This window comes from Triticum urartu, chromosome 5A (genome assembly GCF_056163025.1).
Source record: "Triticum urartu cultivar PI428250 chromosome 5A, HENAU_Tu73, whole genome shotgun sequence".
NCBI classification, from domain to species: Eukaryota; Viridiplantae; Streptophyta; class Magnoliopsida; order Poales; family Poaceae; genus Triticum; species Triticum urartu.
In genome coordinates this window covers 589372252-589387879 of record NC_141877.1, presented here as the reverse complement: position 1 = coordinate 589387879, position 15628 = coordinate 589372252, and positions in this window count along the sequence as shown.

Genomic DNA, 15628 nt, shown 5'->3' with positions numbered 1-15628 from the left:
GGAGCGGGATATGCTCGGACTTCTAACTATGTTAGAAGGAGCAGTATCCCGTCCAGGCGACCATGCCTCGCTTGTGCCAGCATGTTGGCGTGCATGCTGGTCTTGAGCACTCCGAGATCCACCAGCTCGATCTTGGTCCAGCAAACGCATGGTACCGTGAGTACCATGACGCTGCCGGTCCCGCGCCTCCTGAGATGGGCGCGGTGCATGTACGGACGCCGAGGTCTTGGAGTGCGCCCGGTCGTTGTGGGAGCCGGCTACGCCGCCGATGGGCAGCGCAGCCTTGTCCTTGGACCTGGCAGCACTGTGAGCTCCCTCGTCGACGCCCGTTCTTCCGCCGGCGTCTGCCCCATCAGCCGTTTGCTCCGGCGGTGGTGGGTTCGGCGCGGACGGAGCAGCCGCCTCCGAAGCCTTCTTCTTCGGCGGCATGTCGATGAAGATGATGAAGATCTAGCTCGTGTGAACGCCGGATCTGGTTCACACAACCTCGACCCCCCTACCTGGCGCGCCAAAGATGTCGGGGGACTAGTCCACGAGCACCTATGGGACCGACGGACCGAGTCCCTTTCGGTTCGGCGGCGGCGAGGGTCGCACGAAGAGCGGATTGAGGCGAAGCACACGAGATGTTTACCCAGGTTTGGGCCGCACGGATGCGTAAAACCCTAATCCTGCTTTGTGGTTTGTATTGAGTTCTTGCTCGGGAGCGCGGAGTGCTACAGTACACCCCAGCAGCTAACGACACCGAGCGTGAGTGTTCTCTTCCTCCCCCCCTCTCCTCTACGTTGCGCATGGGCCTCCTTTTATATGCTCAAGGGGTCACTGACAGGTGGCAACGTAGACAAGGGTAAAAATGGAAAGGTGTTGCGGTTGGTACAGCTACCTGCTACAGTGTATCATACCTAACCCTGATGGTAGGGGACCAGGGCATTAAATGCCCGTCTGCGTCGCCTAAATAGTGCAAAAGGGACCGTCAGGGACGCCACCACTCGCCACGATGGCAATCTTGTCAGCGCCGCTTGCCACCACGCACCGCTGGCTGCACAGCCTCCCGCCACGTACGCCTGGAAGGGTCCCAGAGCGACACGTTGGTGGATGTGCTGGAGCGTGGACACGGAGTGGTGGCTTGCCGCGGCAAGCGCCTTGCCGCGGTTGTTGTCTTGTCGCGTCCGGGAGCTTGTCGCTCACCGGGCCTTGCCGAGACGTGTGGCGCGTCACGGCAAGTTCCTTGAGATGCCTTGTTTGGCCTTCCCAGCAAGCTCCTCTTGCCGGGGTCTTGTCTCCTTGGCTTGGATACTTTGTCCTTGAATGGCTCCAAAGGAACCACGGAGGACCTTGGCGGTCACCCGGCAAGCCTTACCGCGGGATGCTGCGACTGCCCGTGCACAAGTTCGGGATACTAGGGTACCCCTACTCTAGTACACCGACACAGGGTAATAGTCTCCGGATGACGTTTATCGAAGAACAATTTGTATTAAGCTCCCCTTCCCTATTCTTTATAATGAAATCATGTGCTACCATACTCTTATAATCTAAATAAATAGTAGGCAGTAATTTTTCTTCTTTTTCATAGTGCCTAATAGGTATGTTATAATATGCAGCAAGTCGTGAAGCATAGATACCACCAAAAATGGGACCCTTTGTACGGTTCAGACTTAACCGTTTAGCAATAATACTGCCCATACTCATAGAGTTATCATAGAATAAACCATGGAACAAAATAATAATATCAGGAACACTAAGGCTTCCATAGTTTCCATGACCAATTAAGCAACGACTAGCAAATATTGCAAAGTAGCGTAAAACAGGAAAATGTATGCTAGTGATTCGTGCATCGGGACCTTCCTCGTTTACCCTACAGTGATGGTATCAATAAACCCATCCACATCGCCGCGATGTGGTTCCTCTGTCGTGCCCCCGAAAGGGACCAAACAAACCCGAAAAAAATCATAAAGTGACATCTCCTTATGCTCATCATATAAATAAAACTCCACCGTAGGTGGTGAGCTCCTAGAATGGAAATGAAAGTTTTGCACAAAGATATTGGTGAGTAAGAGATACTGGTCGCGTTGGTCGTGGAGGAAGGCGGTGAGTCCTGCATTCTTAGCCAATTCATAAAAATCATCATAAATCCCGGCTGCTCACAAGAAATCATCAGAAGGCCACTCACACGGCCTAACCTCCGCGGTGCGAGGCAGATTATATTTGGCCTTCTTTGCTTCTTCATTTTGCTTTTCCTTCGAGCTTCAGCTCGATGAGCCCCTCAAAATCTCTTCATTATTCTTTGAAAAATTCTGAAATTTTTAGTAACTTCAAACAAAAGTGAACCAAGCTCAACAAAATTGATAGCAACAACTCCTACGAGTGCCTAGAGCCTATATCATGCATCAAAACTACTTGGAACCATATAAATTTGACATGCAAGCTCAAGAAGAGGGTCACCTAGGCAGCACAAATTTGCAATGAATAAAGCACTAGAACAAAAACTAATTGGACCAATGGAGGAGTCACATACCAAGGAACAATCTCCCCAAGTAGTTTTGTGAGAGGTGCTTTGAGCAAGGAGATCGAAAATGGTAGCAAAATGAGCTTGGACTCGGGTTTGAGTTGGATATTCATGTTTGTGGGAGGAAGAAGGAGTGTGTGGGTGCAGGAATAAGTGGAGGAGGGCCACCATGGGCCCACGAGGTAGGGGGCGCACCCTCCACTCTCGTGGCCAGGTGGATGCCCCCCGTGTTGTGTTCTTGGTGCCAAATATTCTCTAATATTCCAGAAAAAATCATATTTAAATTTGAGGGCATTTGGAGAACTTTTATTTTCGAGGTGTTTTTATATTGCATGAATAATTTAGATAACACACGGAAAATACTTATGTTTATTTTATTTAATATAAATAACAGAAAGTAAAAGGAGGGCACAGAGAGTTGCGCCTTCTAGTTTCATCCATCTCATGATCATCAAAAGGAATCCACTAACAAGGTTGATCAAGTCTTGTTAACGAACTCATTCCGAATAACATAGAACCGGAGAAATTTTGAATAACACTATGTTACCTCAACGGGAATATGTACATCCCCAATAATAGGAAATCATATTTCTTCTTGACAGTAGGAAGAGGAAATTCAAAGCCTCCAAATATAAGCGATGGAATTTTTCCAATAGAGTTGATACTATGAACTTGAGGTTGTTTCCTCGGAAAGTGTACCGTATGCTCATTACCATTAACATGAAAAGTGACATTGCCTTTAGTGCAATCAATAACAGCCCCTGCAATATTCAAAAAGGGTCTTCCAAGAATAATAGACATACTATCGTCCTCGGGAATATCAAGAATAACAAAGTCTGTTAAAATAGTAACCTTTGCAACCACAACAGGCACATCCTCACAAATACCGACAGGTATAGCAGTTGATTTATCAGCCATTTGCAAAGATATTTCAGTAGGTTTCAACTTATTCAAATCAAGTCTATGATATAAAGAGAGAGGCATAACACCAACACTGGCTCCAAGATCACATAAAGCAGTTTTAACATAGTTTCTTTTAATGGAGCATGGTATAGTAGGTACTCCTGGATCTCCAAGTTTCTTTGGTATTCCACCCTTAAAGGTATAATTAGCAAGCATGGTGGAAATTTCAGCTTCCGGTATCTTTCTTTTATTTGTAACAATATATTTCATATACTTAGCATAAGGATTCATTTTGAGCATATCAGTTAATCGCATACGCAAAAAGATAGGTCTAATCATTTCAGCAAAGCGCTCAAAATCCTCCTCATCCTTTTTCTTGGATTGTTTGGGAGGAAAAGGCATGGGTTTCTGAACCCATGGTTCTCTTTCTTTACCATGTTCCCTAGCAACAAAGTCTTTCTTATCATAACATTGATTCTTTGATTGTGGGTTATCAAGATCAACAGCAGGTTCAATTTCTATATCATTATCATTACTAGGTTGAGCATCATCATGAACATTATCATTAACATTATCACTAGTTTCAGGTTCATTACCAGATTGTGTTTCAACATCAGAGATAGAAATATCATTTGGATTCTCAGGTGTTTCAGTAATAGGTTTACTAGAAGCATGCAAAGTCCTATCATTTTTCTTTTTCTTCCTATTAGAAGGACTAGGTGCGTCTACATTATTTCTCTGAGAATCTTGCTCAATTCTCTTTGGGTGGCCTTCAGGATATAGAGGTTCCTGAGTCATTCTACCAGTTCTAGTCATAACTCTAACATCGTTATCATTATTCTTGCTATTTAATTCATTAAGCAAATCATTTTGAGCTTTAAGTACCTGTTCTACTTGAGTGGTAACCATAGAAGCATGTTTGCTAATAAGTTTAAGTTCACCTTTGACATTAGCCATATAATCACCCAAGTGTTCAAGCATATTTGAATTGTATTTCAATTGTCTACCAAAATAAGCATTAAAATCTTCTTTCTTAACCATAAATTTATCAAACTCATCTAAGCATGGGCTAGCAAATTTAGTAAACGGGATTTCAGCTTTATCATATCTATAGAGAGAATTTACCTTTACTACCTGTGTCGGGTTATCAAGACCATGTATTTCTTCAATAGGTAATGGATTAAGACCATATGTTTCTTCAACAGATGATAACCCACAAGTATAGCGGATCGCAACAGCTTTCGAGGGTAAAGTATTCAACCCAAATTTATTGATTCGACACAAGGGGAGCCAAAGAATATTCTCAAGTATTAGCAGCTGAGTTGTCAATTCAACCACACCTAGAAACTTAGTATCTGCAGCAAAGTGTTTAGTAGCAAAGTAATATGATAGTGGTGAGAACGGTAACAAAAGAGTAATGAAAGCAAAGTAATATTTTTGGTATTATGTAGTGATTGTAACAATAGCAACGGGAAAGTAAATAAGCATAAACCAGTATATGGAAAGCTCGTAGGCATTGGATCAATGATGGATAATTATGCCGGATGCGGTTCATCATGTAACAGTCATAACATAGGGTGACACAGAACTAGCTCCAATTCGTCAATGTAATGTAGGCATGTATTCCGAATATAGTCATATGTGCTTATGGAAAAGAACTTGCATGACATCTTTTGTCCTACCCTCCCGTGGCAGCGGGGTCCTAATGGAAACTAAGGGATATTAAGGCCTCCTTTTAATAGAGAACCGGAACAAAGCATTAGCACATAGTGAATACATGAACTCCTCAAACTACGGTCATCACCGGTAAGTATCCCGATTATTTTCACTTCGGGGTTAACGAATCATAACACATAATAGGTGACTATAGACTTGCATAATGGGTTCAGATCTGAAATCATGGCACTCGGGCCCTAGTGACAAGCATTAAGCATAGCAAAGTCATAACAACATCAATCTCAGAACATAGTGGATACTAGGGATCAAACCCTAACAAAACTAACTCGATTACATGGTGAATCTCATCCGACCCATCACCGTCCAGCAAGCCTACGATGGAATTACTCACGCATGGCGGTGAGCATCATGAAATTGGTGATGGAGGATGGTTGATGATGACGACGGTGACGAATCCCCCTCTCTGGAGCCCCGAACGGACTCCAGATCAGCCCTCCCGAGAGGTTTTAGGGCTTGGCGAAGGCTCCATATCGTAAATCGTGACGATTTCTTCTCTCCTATTTTTTTCTCCCCGAAAGCAGTTATATAGAGTTGGAGTTGGAGTCGGGAGGTCTCCAGGGGGCACACGAGGTAGGGGGCGCGCCCTAGGGGGGGCGCACCCCCCACCCTCATTAGAAGGGTGTGGGCCCCCTGGTCTTCATCTTTGGCAAGGATTTTTTATTATTTATTGTAAGATATTTCGTGGAGTTTCAGGTCATTCCGAGATCTTTTGTTTTCTGCACATAAAACAACATCATGGCAATTCTGCTGAAAACAGCGCCAGTCCGGGTTAGTTCCATTCAAATCATACAAGTTAGAGTCCAAAACAAGGGCAAAAGTGTTTGGAAAAGTAGATACGACGGAGACGTATCAACTCCCCCAAGCTTAAACCCTTTCTTGTCCTCAAGCAATTCAGTTGACAAATAGAAAGAAATAAAGAAAAACTTTTACAAACTCTGTTTGCTCTTGTTGTTATAAATATGTCAAGCTAGCATTCAAGTTTTCAGCAAAGATTATAACTAACCACATTTTCAATAATTCTCAGGTGTCATGTTTACTCATATCAATAGCATAATCAACTAGCAAGCCATAATAATAAATCTCGGATGACAACACTTTCTCAAAACAATCATAATATGATATAACAAGATGGTATCTCGCTAGCCCTTTCTAAGACTGCAAAACATAAATGCAGAGCACCTTTAAAGATCAAGGACTGACTAGACATTGTAATTCATGGTAAAAGAGATCAAATCATAGTCACACCCAATATAAATTAACAGTAATGAATGCAATACAACGGTGCTCTCCAACTGGTGCTTTTTAATAAGAGGGTGATGACTCAACATAAAAGTAAATAGATAGGCCCTTCGTAGAGGGAAGCAGGGATTTGTAGAGGTGCCAGAGCTCGGTTTTGAAATAGAGGTGAATAATATTTTGAGCGGTATACTTTCATTGTCAACATAACAACCAAGAGATGGCGATATCTTCCATGCTACACACATTATAGGCGGTTCCCAAACAGAATGGTAAAGTTTATACTCCCCCCGCACCAACAAACATCAATCCACGGCTTGCTAGAAACAACGAGTGCCTCCAACATACATCAGGTCCCAGGGGGGTTTTGTTTGCAATTATTTTGATTTAGTTTGCATAAAGCATGGGATTGGGCATCCCGGTGACCAGCCATTTATCTCGTGAGTGAGGAGAGGAGTCCACTCCTCTTGAGAATAACCCGCCTAACATGGAAGATACAGACAGCCCTAGTTGATACATGAGCTATTCGAGCATACAAAACAGGATGATTATTTGAAGGTTTAGAGTTTGGCACATACAAATTTACTTGGAACGGCAGGTAGATACCGCATATAGGAAGGTATAGTGGACTCATCTGGAATAACTTTGGGGTTTAAGGGATTGGATCCACAAGCAGTATTCCCGCTTAGTACAAGTGAAGGCTAGCAAAAGACTGGGAAGCGACCAACTAGAGAGCGACAACAGCCATGTCGTGCATTAAAATTAATAAACATTGGATGCACGCATGAGTTGGATATAATCCACCATGAACGTAAATATCGTGAAGGCTATGTTGATTTGTTTCAACTACATGCGTGAACATGTGCCAAGTCAAGTCACTTAAATCATTCAGAGGAGGATACCACCCTATCATACCACATCATAACCATTTTAATAGCATGTTGGCACGCAAGGTAAACCATTATAACTCATAGCTAATCAAGCATGGCACAAGCAACTATGATCTCTAATTGTCATTGCAAACATGTTTATTCATAACAAGCTGAATCAAGACGACGAACTCATCATATTTACAAAAACAAAAGAGGTCGAGTTCGTACCAGCTTTTCTCATCTCAGTCAGTCCATCATATATCATCATAATTGCCTTTCACTTGCATGACCGAACGATGTAAATAATAATAAGAGTGCACGTGCATTGGACTAAGCTGGAATCTGCAGGCATTCAATAAACAGGAGAAGACAAGGCAATATTGGCTCTTTTGTCAGATGAACAATAATGCATATAAGAGCCATTTCAACAATCTAATCATGGTCTTCTCCTACTGACCACCAAAGAAAAGAAATAAAACTATTTACACGGGAAAGCTCCCAACAAGCAAAAGAAGAACAGGAAATATTTTTGGGCTTTCTTTTTAGTTACTACTACAAGCATGGAAAGTAAATTAATTAGGAGCTACAACTAATTTTTTTTTGGTTTTTTCTTAAGGTTTATTAAACACACAAGAAGAAAGCATAAAAGGAAATAATCTAGCATGGATGATACAACGAAAAAGTATTAGCACCGACATCTAGCAATGAGTGTGTGTGTGAACATAAATGTAATGTCGGTGAGAAATACGTACTCCCCCAAGCTTAGGCTTTTGGCCTAAGTTGGTCTATGGCCACGGCTGGCCTGGCAGATATCCATAATAATAGTTGGGGTCGTACTGCAATGAGGAAGAAGATGGCTCCGATTGCCACTGGCTGGCAATCATCTCCGGATCCCACTGATAGTTAGACTGTCGTGAAGGATCAAATTGGGGTTCCGGTTCTGGCTCCTCGGCTGGTGCAGGGTTCCGGTAGGCATGGATAGCCGTCAATGGAACAAGGTACTTGCCTACAGTCAAATCAAACAAAGAAGGAGCAGGCAAGGTAATAGTCTCAGGATGATGTTTATTAAAGAACAATTGATATTTAAGCTCTCCTGCCCTATTCTTAACAATAAAATCATGTGCCACCATACTTTTATAATCTAGATAAACATGAGGCAGCACTTTTTCTTCCTTCTCAGCATGCCTAATAGGTATGTTAAAATGTGCAGCTAGGCGTGTAGCATAGATGCCTCCAATGATGGGACCCTTAGTACGGTTCATACTTAACCGTCTAGCAATAATGCCGCCCATACTAAAAGTGTTATCACTGTATAAACCTTGGAGCAGAATAATTATATCAGGGATACTAAGGTTTCCACAGTTTCCGCGTCCAATTAAGCAACGACTAGCAAATAATGCAAAGTAACGTAAAATAGGAAAATGTATGCTAGTGATTCGTGCATTGGAAACCTTCCTAGTTTCTCCTACAGTGATAGTATTAATAAATCCCTCCACATCATCATGACGTGGTTCTTCTGTCTTGCCCCCAAAAGGGACCAAACAAATCCAGCAGAAATCATAAAGTGACATCTCCTTATGCTCATCATATAAATGAAACTCCACCGTAGGTGGTGAGTTCCTAGAATGAAAATGAAAGTTTCGCACAAAGGTATTTGTGAGTAAGAGATACTGATCGCATTGGTCGTGGAGGAAAGTGGTGAGGCCTGCATTATGAGCCAATTCATGAAAATCTTCATAAATCCCGACTGCTCTCAAGAAATCCTCGGAAGGCCATTCACACGCCCGAACCCCCGCGGTGTGCGACAAATTATACTTAGGCTTCGGTGCCTTCTCCTTCGAGCTTTGGCTCAATGAGCCCCTCAATAATCTCCTCATCATTTTCTGAAAAAATCTAAAAATTTTAGTAACTTCAAAATAAAAGTAAACCAAACTCAATAATATTGATAGCAACTACTCCTACAAGTGCCTAGAGCCTATATCATGCATCAAAACTACTTTTGACCATATAAATTTGACATGCAAGCTCAAGAACAGGGTCACCTAAGCAACACAAATTTGCAATGAATAAAGCACTAGAACAAAAACTAATTGGACCAATGGAGGAGTCACATACCAAGGAACAATCTCCCAAGCAGTTTTGTGAGAGGTGCTTTGAGCAAGGAGATCGAAAATGGTAGCAAAACGAGCTTGGACTCAGGTTTGAGCTGGTTTTTCGTGTTTGGGGGAGGAAGATGAAGTGTGTGGCTGAAAGAATAAGTGGAGGAGGGCCACCGTGGGCCCACGAGGTAGGGGGGCGCGCCCTAGGGGGGTGGGCGCGCCCTCCACCCTCGTGGCAAGGTGGTTGGCCCCCTGGTGTGTTCTCTGTTCCATAAATCCTCAAATATTCTATAAAAACTCATATTTAATTTTCAGGGCATTTGGAGAACTTTTATTTTCGAGGTATTTTTATATTGCACAGATAATCAGATAACAGACAGGAAATTATTTATTTTCATTTTATTTCAACTAAATAACAGAAAGTAAAAGTGGGGTACAGAAGGTTGTGCTTCTAGTTTCATCCATCTCATGCTCGTCAAAAGGAATCCACTAACAAGGTTGATCAAGTCTTGTTAACAAACTCATTCCGATTAACATGAAACCGGAGAAATTTTGAATAACACTAGGTTACCTCAACGGGGATATGCACATCCCCAATAATAAGTATAACATGTTTCTTCTTGATAGTAGGAAGAGGAAATTCAAAACCTCCAAATATAATCGATGGAATTTTTCCGATAGAATTGATACTATGAACTTGAGGTTGTTTCCTTAGAAAATGTACCGTATGCTCGTTACCATTAACATGAAAAGTGACATTGCCTTTGTTGCAATCAATAACAGCCCCTGCAGTATTAAGAAAAGGTCTTCCAAGAATAATAGACATACTATCGTCCTCGGGAATATCAAGAATAACAAAGTCCGCTAAAATAGTAACGTTTGCAACCACAACAGGCATGTCCTCACAAATACCGACAGGTATAGCAGTTGATTTATCAGCCATTTGCAAAGATATTTCAGTAGGTGTCAACTTATTCAAGTCAAGTCTACGATATAAAGAGAGAGGCATAACACTAACACCGGCTCCAAGATCACATAAAGCAGTTTTAACATAGTTTCCTTTAATGGAGCATGGTATAGTAGGTACTCCTGGATCTCCAAGTTTCTTTGGTATTCCACCCTTAAAAGTATAATTAGCAAGTATGGTGGAAATCTCAGCTTCCGGTATCTTTCTTTTATTTGTAACAATATCTTTCATGTACTTAGCATAAGGATTCATTTTGAGCATATCAGTCAATCGCATACGCAAAAAGATAGGTCTAATCATTTCAGCAAAGTGCTCAAAATCCTCATCATCCTTTTTCTTGGATGGTTTGGGAGGAAAAGGCATGGGTTTCTGAACCCAAGGCTCTCTTTCTTTACCATGTTTCCTTGCGACAAAGTCTTTCTTATCACAACGTTGATTCTTTGATTGTGGGTTATCAAGATCAACAGGAGGTTCAATTTCTACATCATTATCATTACTAGGTTGAGCATTATTATGAACATCATCATTAACATTTCCATTAGGTTCATGTTCATTACCAGATTGAGTTTCAGCATCAAAAATAAAAATATCATTTGGATTATCAGGTGGTTCAGCAATAGGTTCACTAGAAGTTTGCACAGTTCTATCATTTTTCTTTTTCTTCTTTTTAGAAGAACTAGGTGCATCAATATTGTATCTCTGAGAATCTTGCTCAATTCTCTTAGGGTGGCCTGCAGGATACAAAGGTTCCTGTGTCATTCTACCAGTTCTAGTAGCCACTTTAACAGCATAATTATTTTTCTTACTATTCATCTCATTGAGCAATTCTTTTTGAGCTTTAAGTACTTGTTCTACTTGAGTGGCAACCATAGAAGCATGTTTGCTAATAAGTTTAAGTTCACCTCTAATATTAGCCATATAATCACCCAAGTATTTAATCATATCAGCATCTTGTTTTAATTGTCTACCAAAATAAGCATTGAAGTCTTCTTGCTTAAACATAAAATTATCAAACTCATCCAAGCATTGACTAGTAATTTTAGTAGGAGGGATTTCAGCTTTATCATATCTATAGAGAGAATTTACCTTTACTACCTGTGTCGGGTTATCGGGGTCTGGAGGTTCTTCAATAAATAAAGTATTAAGATCATATGTTTCTTCAACAGGCGGTAATTAAGACCATGTATTTCTTCAATAGGAGGTAAATTCTTAACATCTTCAGCTTTAATACCTTTTTCTTTCATAGATTTCTTTGCCTCTTGCATATCTTCAGGGCTGAGAAATAGAATACCCCTCTTCTTCGGAGTTGGTTTAGGAATAGGATCATTAATTGGAGCAGGAGCTGGCTCAGGAAGTGCCCAATTATTTTCATTTGTCAACATATTATTCAATAAGATTTCAGCTTCATCTGGTGTTCTTTCCCTGAAAAGAGAACCAACACAACTATCCAGGTAATCTCTAGAAGCATCAGTTAGTCCATTATAAAAGATAGCAAGTATTTCATTTTTCTTAAGAGGATGACCAGGAAAAGCATTAAGTAACTTGAGAAGCCTTCCCCAAGCTTGTGGGAGACTCTCTTCTTTAATTTGCACAAAGTTGTATATTTCCTTTAAAGCAGCTTGTTTCTTATGAGCGGGGAAATATTTAGCAGAGAAGTAATAGATCATATCCTGGGGACTACGCACACAACCAGGATCAAGAGAATTAAACCATATCTTAGCATCACCCTTTAATGAGAACGGAAATATTTTAAGGATATAAAAGTAGCGAGATCTCTCATCATTAGTGAACAGGGTGGCTATATCATTTAATTTAGTAAGATGTGCTACAACAGTTTCAGATTCATAGCCATGAAAATGATCATATTCAACTAAAGTAATTATATCAGGATCAACAGAGAATTCATAATCCTTATCAGCAACACAGATAGGTGAAATAGCAAAAGCAGGGTCAGGTCTCATCCTAGCATTTAGAGATTGCTTATTCCATTTAGCTAATAACCTTTTGAGTTCATATCTATCTTTGCAAGCTAAAATAGCTAAAGAAGCATCTTGATCAAATAAATAACCTTCAGGAATAAAAAGTGATTCTTCATCATCACTTTCATCTTCATAATCAGATTCAATATTTTCAATCTCTCTAGCCCTAGCAAGTCGTTCCTCGAGAAAATCACTAAGTGGCATAGTAGTATCAGACATAGAGGTAGTTTCATCATAAGTATCATGTATAGCAGAAGTAGCATCAACAATAACATGCAACATATCAGAACGAATAGCGGAAGCAGGTTTAGGTGTCGCAAGCTTACTCATAATAGAAGGTGAATCAAGTGCAGAGCTAGATGGCAGTTCCTTACCTCCCCTCGTAGTTGAGGGATAGATCTTGGTTTTTGGATCTCTCAAGTTCTTCATAGTGTCCAGTAAATATAAATCCCAAGTGACTCAAAGAATAGAGCTATGCTCCCCGGCAACAACGCCAGAAATTAGTCTTGATAACCCACAAGTATAGGGGATCGCAACAGCTTTCGAGGGTAAAGTATTCAACCCAAATTTATTCATTCGACACAAGGGGAGCCAAAGAATATTCTCAAGTATTAGCAGCTGAGTTGTCAATTCAGCCACACCTGGAAACTTAGTATCTGCAGCAAATTGTTTAGTAGCAAAGTAATATGATAGTGGTGATAACGGTTACAAAAGAGAAATGAAAGCAAAGTAATATTTTTGGTATTATGTAGTGATTGTAACAATAGCAACGGGAAGGTAAATAAGCGTAAACCAGTATATGGAAAGCTCATAGGCATTTGATCAATGATGGATAATTATGCCGGATGCGGTTCATCATGTAACAGCCATAACCTAGGGTGACACAGAACTAGCTCCAATTCGTCAATGTATTGTAGGCATGTATTCCGAATATAGTCATACGTGCTTATGGAAAAGAACTTGCATGACATCTTTTGTCCTACCCTCCCGTGGCAGCGGGGTCCTAATGGAAACTAAGGGATATTAAGGCCTCCTTTTAATAGAGAACCGGAACAAAGCATTAGCACATAGTGAATACATGAACTCCTCAAACTACGGTCATCACCGGTAAGTATCCTGATTATTGTCACTTCGGGGTTAACGGATCATAACACATAATAGGTGACTATAGACTTGCAAGATAGGATCTAGAACTCTCATATATTGATGAAAACATAATAGGTTCAGATCTGAAATCATGGCACTCGGGCCCTAGTGACAAGCATTAAGTATAGCAAAGTCATAGCAACATCAATCTCAGAACATAGTGGATACTAGGGATCAAACCCTAACAAAACTAACTCGATTACATGGTGAATCTCATCCAACCCATCACCGTCCAACAAGCCTACGATGGAATTACTCACGCACGGCGGTGACAATAATGAAATTGGTGATGGAGGATGGTTGATGATGAGGACGGCGACGAATCTCCCTCTTCGGAGCCCTGAACGGACTCCAGATCAGCCCTTCCGAGAGGTTTTAGGGCTTGGCGGCGGCTCCATATCGTAAAATGCGATGATTTCTTCTCTCCTATTTTTTTCTCCCCGAAAGCAGTTATATAGAGTTGGAGTTGGAGTCGGGAGGTCTCCAGGGGGCCCACGAGGTAGGGGGGCGCGCCCCCCACCCTCGTGAGAAGGATGTGGGCCCCCTGGTCTTCATCTTTGGCGAGGATTTTTTATTATTTATTGTAAGATATTCTGTGGAGTTTCAAGTCATTCCGAGAACTTTTGTTTTCTGCACATAAAACAACATCGTGGCAATTCTGCTGAAAACAGCGTTAGTCCGGGTTAGTTCCATTCAAATCATACAAGTTAGAGTCCAAAACAAGGGCAAAAGTGTTTGTAAAAGTAGATACGATGGAGACGTATCAACAGGCGGTAAATTAAGACGTGTATTTCTTCAATAGGAGGTAAATTCTTAACATCTTCAGCTTTAATACCTTATACTTTCATAGATTTCTTTACCTCTTGCATATCTTTAGGACTGAGAAATAGAACACCTCTCTTCTTCGGAGTTGGCTTAGGAATAGGCTCAGGAGGTGTCCAATTATTTTAATTTGTCAACATATTATTCAATAGAATTTCAGCTTCATCCGGTGTTCTTTCCCTGAAAACAGAACCAGCACAACTATCCAGGTAATCTCTGGAGGCATCGGTTAGTCCATTATAAAAGATATCAAGTATTTCATTTTTCTTAAGAGGATGATCAGGCAAAGCATTAAGTAATTGGAGAGGCCTCCCCCAAGCTTGTGGGAGACTCTCTTCTTTAATTTGCACAAAATTATATATATCCCTTAAAGCAGCTTGTTTCTTATGAGCAAGGAAATATTTAGCAGAGAAGTAATAAATCATATCCTGGGGACTACGCACACAACCAGGATCAAGAGAATCAAACCATATCTTAGCATCACCCTTTAATGAGAACGGAAATATTTTAAGGATATAAAAGTAACGAGTTCTCTCATCATTAGTGAACAGGGTGGCTATATCATTTAATTTAGTAAGATGTGCCACAACAGTTTTAGATTCATAGCCATGAAAAGGATCAGATTCAACCAAAGTAATTATATGAGGATCAACAGAGAATTCATAATCCTTATCAGTAACAAAGATAGGTGAAGTAGCAAAAGTAGGGTCAAGTTTCATCCTAACATTTAGAGATTGCTTATTCCATTTAGCTAATAACCTCTTAAGTTCATAACTATCTTTGCAAGCTAAAATAGCTAAAGAAGCTTCTTTATCAAAAACACAACCCTTAGGAATAACGGGCAAGTCTTCATCATCACTTTCATCAATATTATCAGATTCAATATTTTGATTCTCTCTAACCCTAGCAAGTTGTTCATCAAGAAAGTCACCAAGTGGAACAGTAGTATCAAGCATAGAAGTAGTTTCATCATAAGTATCATGCATAGCAGAAGTGGCATTGCTACCTCTTGAGCACTGCGTTGGTTTTCCCCGAAGAGGAAGGGATGATGCAGCAAAGTAGCGTAAGTATTTCCCTCAGTTTTTGAGAACCAGGGTATCAATCCAGTAGGAGGCTACGCGCGAGTCCCTCGCACCTGCACAAAACAAATAAATCCTCGCAACCAACGCGATAAGGGGTTGTCAATCCATACACTGCCACTTACGAGAGTGAGATCTGATAGATATGATAAGATAATATTTTTGGTATTTTTGTGATAAAGATGCAAAGTAAAATAAAAGCAAAGTAAAAAGCAAAGGAAATAACTAAGTATTGGGAGATTAATATGATGAAGATAGACCCGGGGGCCATAGGTTTCACTAGTG